Source organism: Macrobrachium rosenbergii, chromosome 12, assembly GCF_040412425.1.
Source record: "Macrobrachium rosenbergii isolate ZJJX-2024 chromosome 12, ASM4041242v1, whole genome shotgun sequence".
NCBI lineage: Eukaryota > Metazoa > Arthropoda > Malacostraca > Decapoda > Palaemonidae > Macrobrachium > Macrobrachium rosenbergii.
In genome coordinates this window covers 47,881,675-47,890,200 of record NC_089752.1, presented here as the reverse complement: position 1 = coordinate 47,890,200, position 8,526 = coordinate 47,881,675, and the positions used below count along the sequence as shown (strand labels likewise).

General features: G+C 44.6%; 1 long non-coding RNA gene across 1 annotated transcript in view; it reads left to right on the top strand.

Annotated features, from left to right (window-relative positions):
- The first annotated feature begins 263 nt into the window (after positions 1 to 263).
- Positions 264 to 8,526, top strand: part of LOC136844231 (uncharacterized) — a 121,295-nt gene continuing 113,032 nt past the window's right edge. Inside the window, exon 1 of the long non-coding RNA XR_010854783.1 lies at positions 264 to 566. This is a non-coding gene — a long non-coding RNA (uncharacterized lncRNA). The remainder of the gene's footprint in view (positions 567 to 8,526) is intronic.

The following is an 8,526-nucleotide window of genomic DNA, read 5'->3' as shown; positions in this document are numbered from 1 at the left end:
GATATGAATGTTTATATAATCCCCATCCTCGAAAAATTTCTAAGTGTTTTGTTTACTTTAACACGGACAGTTTGTACTCTGATGCGAGTTTGTTTTTGTTTAGAACTGCATTGTGGTTCTGATGCGAATTTTTCCCCCTTAAAATTGCATTGTGGGTAGTTACGTGTTGTCTGGGAGTCACGTGACCTAGGGAAAATCTTACAGGTGTCAGTCAGACATTTTCCCTTGCCATTTGGTTTAAGTCTGTCATAGAGTGAGGTCATGTCCAGTCTGTGTTCATCTTGTAACTTTGATTATTTTCGCTTAATTCACGATTTCTTTGAAAATGAAACACGATGCATTGATTTTTAAAGACAACATGGAGTGTTACCTGCAGCAGTACAGTTCAGTTTTACACCAATTTTTACTTGAAACTGCGAAATTATATGCACCTTTAAGTGACACTCAGCCACCATCACCACCTAGGGAATCATTTTCTGATGACGACGACGACGACACTGTAGATGAGCCACAACCATCTTGTTCTGGATATAACCTATCAAAACGTTTGTGTCCATCCAATTAAGGTAAATTTATAATTTTTAAAGTATTGTAACTTGATTTACCTTCTGTAACCCCTGTGGCTAGCGCGCGCAGCGCAACGTTACCTCTTGCCAGTAAATACGTGCCTGCCAAGAATCCTTATCAATGCGGATAAGGCGTGAAGCGCCGTTCCGCCACCCCCTTGCGGTTAAGGGATCTTAGGCTACATTACACTAGCCTACGTTGCCTGGCTATGGCTTGCTAGGTATGCTATGATTTACCTCATTTTATTCATTAATTCAAATGCTGTTTTGTGTCCATGGTGATTTACCCCACCCAAAACCCCCCATTCCCAAAGGGTCCCTAACCTTGTTGGATGTAGTAGGGGTGTAGGCTATAGGCTAGTAACTCAAAAACAACTCATTTCCCCGATGTATTACTATCATAACCATTCAGAACACATTAAAACACACATGAAAATACATAAGTACTTTAGAAAAATGGAGTTGGAACTGTTGTAAAAATTTACTGTTGATTTTGTAAGGTTATTGTTTATGATGATAATTGGAAACTTGCACAGGAAACAGTAGTATATTGACGTTGGGTAGGTGAGTTTTATGTTATTAAACCAATTAAGGTAATTCTAAGCCCGCTGTCCGCGGTGAGGTAGCCTATGGCAGTTGACGTTTTTCTATAGAACTTTACCTGCTGAACAAGAATTTCAAGTAAAATTTTGTCGGTCTGCTGTAACTAAAGCGTAATTGACACTTGAAGATTGCACACCGGTACCGTGGGTCCCCTGCACTGGCACATACAGCTCAAGGGTAAATTACAGTTTAGCTGCAGCCGACGGGCAAAATGTTACCCTAAACTCATGCAAAGCAAGCAAAGCAACACTGAAAAACGTCAACTGCCATAGGCTACCTCAAGTGCACACTAACCGTTGCTTGCAATCGGGGCGAAGAAACAAATGGTAAACAAATCTGCCATCTTGGGTTACGTAACCACTAGGGAGCCATATGTTCAGCAGGGGGAGGGGAGGTGGGGTACTGCACAAAAGGTACAAGTTGGTAAAGTGACGTAGGACTGTTATGTAGAAACATGGCGGTAAATGACAGTTACCCAAAAAATAATAACGCTCCTACATGAAAAGCACTAAAACCTAATAACACCAAAACAGGTGACCTAAATACCTAATAATAAAGAAGATAGTGTAGGAATCTTACCTTAAAGGGGTGGAGGGTACAATTCAGCTGCCGCCTTTACGAACGCGTGGAGCCTCGTCTTCGGGTCATCAAAGTGGATTTTAAAATAGGGATAAGGCGCGCAACGCCGTTCCGCCACCCTAAAACTGAAAGCAGAAATACACTTTTAGCCCCCCCAACTTCATCCTTCCTACCCTGTTCCGGTGCAGTTCACCGGCACAGTTCACTCACTCTTCAACCCAGCACGATGGCGGACGTCACCCACGGAACCTCCCGCTCCTCTGAACCTGTAACCAAGGGCAATTTGCCACTTACCTGTGTCAATTGCTACCTTAGTTATAAGGACTACATTGTACCGGGACAACTATTGCATCTGATTGCTGGAGAGCTTATGACTGCCTGAAGGACGAAGGCTCACGTACCCTTAACCGTCAATCACTCCATGAACTTTGTGGACCCAGTAACTGGTGCTCATACAAATGCTATTGAGAGGAGGTGGAGGAACTTCGTGAGACGATGCCTAAAATACGGACCGTGGGAGGTACAACCGTCGGTGCCCAGCAGTGGCCTATTTTAAAATCTACTTTGATGACCCGAAGACGAGGCTCCACAGCGTTTGTAAAGGCGGCGGCTGGTGTACCCTCCACCCCTTTAGGTAAGGTTCTAAACTATCCTTCTTTATTATTAGGTAGTTAGGTCACCTGTATTTTGGTGTTATTAGGTTTTAGTGCTTTTCATGTAGGAGCATTATTATTTTTGGGTAACTGTCATTTATCGCCATGTTTCTACATAACAGTCCTACGTCACTTTACCAACTTGTACATTTTGTGCAGTACCCCACCTCAGGGTTGGGGAAGGTGGGGTACTGCACAAAAGGTACAAGTTGGTAAAGTGACGTAGGACTGTTATGTAGAAACATGGCGATAAATGACAGTTACCCAAAAAATAATAATGCTCCTACATGAAAAGCACTAAACCCTAATAACACCAAAATACAGGTGACCTAACTACCTAATAATAAAGAAGGATAGTTTAGGAACCTTACCTTAAAGGGGTGGAGGGTACAATTCAGCCGCCGCCTTTATGAACGCGTGGAGCCTCGTCTTCGGGTCATCAATGTAGATTTTAAAATAGGCCACTGCCAAGTACCCGACGAAGTTGTACCTCCTACGGCCGTACCTAGGCATCGTCTCACGAAGTTCCCTCCACCTCCTCTCAATAGCATTTGTATGAGCACCAGTTACTGGGTCCACAAAGTTCATGGAGTGATTGGCGGATTTGTTTACCGTTTACGTTTCTTTGCCCCGATCGCAAGCAATGGTTAGTGTGCAGTTGAGGTAGCCTGTGGCAGTTGACGTTTTTCAGTGTTGCTTTGCTTGCTTTGCATGAGTTTAGGGTAACATTTTGCCCGTCAGCTGCAGCTAAACTGTAATTTACCCTTGAGCTGTATGCGCCAGTGCAGGGGACCCACGGTACTGGTGTGCAGTCTTCAAGTGTCAATTACGCTTTTAGTTACAGCCGACCGACAAAATTTTACTTGAAATTCTTGTTCAGCAGGTAAAGTTTTATAGAAAAACGTCAACTGTCATAGGCTACCTCACCGCATGACAGCGGGCTTATATATATATATATATATATATATATATATATATATATATAATATATATATATATATATATATATATATATGTGTGTGTGTGTGTGTGTGTGTGTGTGTGTATATGTGTATATAAATATATATATATATATATATATATATATATATATATATATATATATATATATATATATATATATATATATATATATATATATATATATATATATATATATATATATATATATATATATATATATATATATATATATATATATATATATATATATATGTATATATGTGTGTGTATATATGTATATATATATGTGTATATATGTATATATGTGTATATGTGTATATATGTATATGTATATGTGTATATATATATGTGTGTATATATGTATGTGTATATATGTATATATATACATATATATATATATGTATATATGTATATATATATTATATATATGTATATATGTATATATATATTGTAAAGAGTAGCGCCAAAATACCCTAGGAAACTGTTCTCCTTTCCTGCTTTGGGTTGGTTTGAACCTTTGAAGGTCGGGGTATAGGGGCTCAGAGAATATAATAGTTTGGGGACAGTAATCTGGCTTTGCACTGTTTTCTTTGGTACAGGGAAAGAAAATCGTTTTCTATGATATAGTCGCGTCGTCGACCTGGGTCAGGACATCACCCCCCCCCCTACCCCTGTCCAGAAGCAATAAAAGGTCAGGGCCAGGACAGCTCTTTCTCACACGCGGTCGCTAGTTTAAGCCAAGCAGTCACGCCTCTGCAGGGCTTGTCCCTGCCCTCCTTTTCCGCTCGCCGCCACGTGGAGCCCATCGCCGCCCTTTGTGCCCCGTGTTCCATTCCACGTGGCCTTAGAAGACTGCAAGGGGGATTGCAAGTCTCCCAAACGCGAGCTGACATTAAACGGCGGCCTTTTCATCATCCCAAGGGCGCCCTTTTCCGCCCCAATCTACGACTTGAAGAAATACCTTGGAGAGGGAGGCTACCATTTGTCCACGCTCCCACACGTGGTTCTCGGCAGAAGACGTCGTCAGCCCTACGCCCCTACAAATGTGGTAATGTACCCAAAACGAGTTGCTAGTCACGATTACTTAGCCCTTTTGCATTTATTAATCTCTGGGCCTATAACTTTGTGTTCCCTGATATTCCTTGGTTCAAGCCAGGCCCACGTGTTCACAGCTTCTTTCCTCTGAGTCACCAGTAACGCCTCGGGGAGTCCTTGGCGCCTTCAGTGCACCCCCGAGTAATTCAATCCCCAAATTCCAGCATTAGATGTGTAACGTGGGTCCAAATATCGTTTCAGAAAGACGCCTGCAGCAGAATTATCCTTGGTCCATGTTCCTGGCATTCCCAAGCTCCCCCCCCCCCTTCGGGAGGACTTCTACGGCAGTAATTTACCGTGTTTTCAGTTAATTTTCCCTTTGGCCTTTGTGTGCTATCAAATATAACTATTTTTATATCCACGTGTTTCACGCACTTCCCCTAGTGAAGAGCCCTCCGCTCCGTGTACTTCTTTTTTTTTTGTGTTTTATATGTCCTGGGTATCTTACAAGGCCATTTTCGAGTAAAGTAATAATTGTGGAGTCATAAGATCCACCTGCACCAGGAAACATATAAAAATGGCGACCTGACCAGTGATTCTCGTAATGATTGCATCCCCCTCTTCCCCTTTGTTGTTTGTGTTGCAATTTGTGAAATCAGCAATTAGCTCAGCTAAGCTGGATACGAGACAGATTACGAACCTTTGAAAAGCCAGCGCAACAGGCCAAGGAAATTCTGCGTAAGTAAACTGTGTTTATTTAGCGTAGGACGCTTTAGAAAACGTGACTAGTCCTAGGACTTTTTTTTTTATAGTAGGGCGCATGTCCGAGGAAAACGAGAGAGAGAATCGCCGAAACTTAGCTTTGGAAGCCTTTGCACGCGGCTTGCATGCCATTCAATTAGGTTATACAGGTGATAAATCATTAAAGGAATAGTGCGCATATTCCTCCTGTAGAAACGAGTGATTTCGAAACCGAATCATTAGATATAGGCGCGAGACCTCGACGGCAACCACGTGTTCGAAAGTCAGATTAGCATTGCTGATGCATTTTTACCCTCTCTCTCTCTCGTTTTAGAAATAGGAGCGAAAGCGTATATTATACGCCCAGGACGAAAAGGGTCAACAACCGTTGTCTCTCAGTTCGGGGAAGTCCCCGGGTGTTTACGTCGTTCATTCATTTGGCGCAGACGGCCTTGACCGTCCATTCCGTGGCCCAGTTAGGAAAACATTTGTTTGTTTGATTTGCTTCGCTCTACCAAATTGTTTTGCATTATTGGGGGTCTGACATTATATGTTCTGTATTGTTCTGTTTTTTTTTTGTGTTTGTTTTGTGCTGTTACTACGGCTGCGTGTGTTGCCTATCTGTTGTGATTGTGGGATGGCCCCCCCACCTAATTGCCCTTGAGAATAACACTTCTCCCATAAATCATTAAAACTAGCGCCCTCGCTGATCAAACGTCGTTTGTGCGGAAATTCCCGGGAGCCTATATATTCTATTCTTGTCCCCAATAAACCCGTGTCGTTGGTCCGTTGGTGAGACCAATTCATTTTCCATTCAGTCCCCAAATGAGCCCGTTTCGTCGGTAATTCGGGAGACCTAAATATATATCCCAATCTAGTCCCCAAGTAAGCCCGTTTTGTCGGTAATCAGGGAGACCTATACATTCCTGTCTTGTCCCCAATCAGCCCGCTTCGTCGGTAAATCGGGAGACCAATCATTGCTAATTTATCGTCCCCAATCAGCCCGTTTTGTCGGTAAATCGGGAGACCAATCATTGCTACTCATCGTCCCCAATCAGCCCGCTCCGTCGGTAAATCGGGAGACCAATCATTGCTAACTCATCGTCCCCAATCAGCCCGCTTCGTCGGTAAATCGGGAGACCAATCATTGCTAACTCATCGTCCCCAATCAGCCCGCTTCGTCGGTAAATCGGGAGACCAGTCATTGCTAACTCATCGTCCCCAATCAGCCCGCTTCGTCGGTAAATCGGGAGACCAATCATTGCTAATTTATCGTCCCCAATCAGCCCGCTTCGTCGGTAAATCGGGAGACCAATCATTGCTAATTTATCGTCCCCAATCAGCCCGTTTTGTCGGTAAATCAGGAGACCAATCATTGCTACTCATCGTCCCCAATCAGCCCGCTCCGTCGGTAAATCGGGAGACCAGTCATTGCTAACTCATCGTCCCCAATCAGCCCGCTTCGTCGGTAAATCGGGAGACCAATCATTGCTAATTTATCGTCCCCAATCAGCCCGCTTCGTCGGTAAATCGGGAGACCAATCATTGCTAATTTATCGTCCCCAATCAGCCCGCTTCGTCGGTAAATCGGGAGACCAATCATTGCTAACTCATCGTCCCCAATCAGCCCGCTTCGTCGGTAAATCGGGAGACCAATCATTGCTAATTTATCGTCCCCAATCAGCCCGCTTCGTCGGTAAATCGGGAGACCAATCATTGCTAATTTATCGTCCCCAATCAGCCCGTTTTGTCGGTAAATCGGGAGACCAATCATTGCTACTCATCGTCCCCAATCAGCCCGCTCCGTCGGTAAATCGGGAGACCAATCATTGCTAACTCATCGTCCCCAATCAGCCCGCCTCGTCGGTAAATCGGGAGACCAATCATTGCTAATTTATTGTCCCCAATCAGCCCGTTTTGTCGGTAAATCGGGAGACCAATCATTGCTAAATTCATCGTCCCCAATCAGCCCGCTTCGTCGGTAAGTCGGGAGACCAATCATTGCTAATTTATCGTCCCCAATCAGCCCGTTTTGTCGGTAAATCGGGAGACCAATCATTGCTAAATTCATCGTCCCCAGTCAGCCCGCTTCGTCGGTAAATCGGGAGACCAATCATTGCTAAATTCATCGTCCCCAATCAGCCCGTTTTGTCGGTAAATCGGGAGACCAATCATTGCTAAATTCATCGTCCCCAATCAGCCCGCTTCGTCGGTAAATCGGGAGACCAATCATCGCTAATTCATCGTCCCCAATCAGCCTGCTTCGTCGGTAAATCGGGAGACCAATCATCGCTAATTCATCGTCCCCAATCAGCCCGCTCCGTCGGTAAATCGGGAGACCAATCATCGCTAATTCGTCCCCAATCAGCCCGCTTCGTCGGTAAACCGGGAGACCAATCATTGCTAATTCGCCGTCCCCTCTCTCTCGCCGCCCGCCGCAGATTCCTCCGCGAGTCATGATTTTGCCCCGCCTTCCTGGGCCGATGAACTCTGCGATCTGCGCCGGTTAATGTCCGAGATGGCAAACAAAATTCCTGGGTCAGTTGTTGCAGCAGCTGACCCAGATGGCACCCCTGCCGCCCTTTGGCCTCGGGCCCTCCGATTCCCGGCCAAGGACAACGGTCCAAGGAGGAGAGGTTCGCGGCGGAGTTACTTACGGGTGGGCGATCGCAGGTAATCCACAAGGAGCCCCGAGCTCTTCTGGCCCTGTGCAAACTGGGCATAGGGCCCCCTTCTTCATCTTTGAATGTCTTGGCACCTTTCATCCAGGAGAGGATGCCAAGGCCTTCCGCTATCTTCTTCCTTTCCTTTGGAATTTCTATCCCTCATCCTTCTCTATCGACCTTTCCTTCACACTTTCCCTTACCACCGCAAGCGGCAGTTAATATATGGGATATCATCCCCTTTTGGAATGTATAAATCATTTTATTTTGAAGCAGTAAGAGAGACAGAGTGGGAAGTGGCACGCCCTTACGCCCGTCCTTTGGCACAAGGCAGGCGTGTCAACTCTTCCTGAAGGGGTCGCGCCCTTTGGGTTTTCTTTCCCCGCCCTTGGGCTGAGAGTTAGCTCTGACCGTCGTCTGTTGGCGACGGAAGTTAGATAAAGAAGTAAATCATAAATACCTCACTCTGTTATCCTTCATTTTCTACGTATATTATTTACTTTTGCATTTAATTTTTTTTTTTTTTTTAACGAATCTTGAGTCACAAGACTCCTGCCCTTACGAATTTTAACGTTGCCCTTTTTAATCACCGCGGTGCGGCCCGCCCTTTAGTATGAAGTAATATCCTTCGTTGTTGTTCTGTGTAGTTTCCTTTATTTTTTATTTACATTTTTTTTTGCCGAGTTATTCCTGTGGAGAATGTTAGCCCTGTCCATTTTCCCC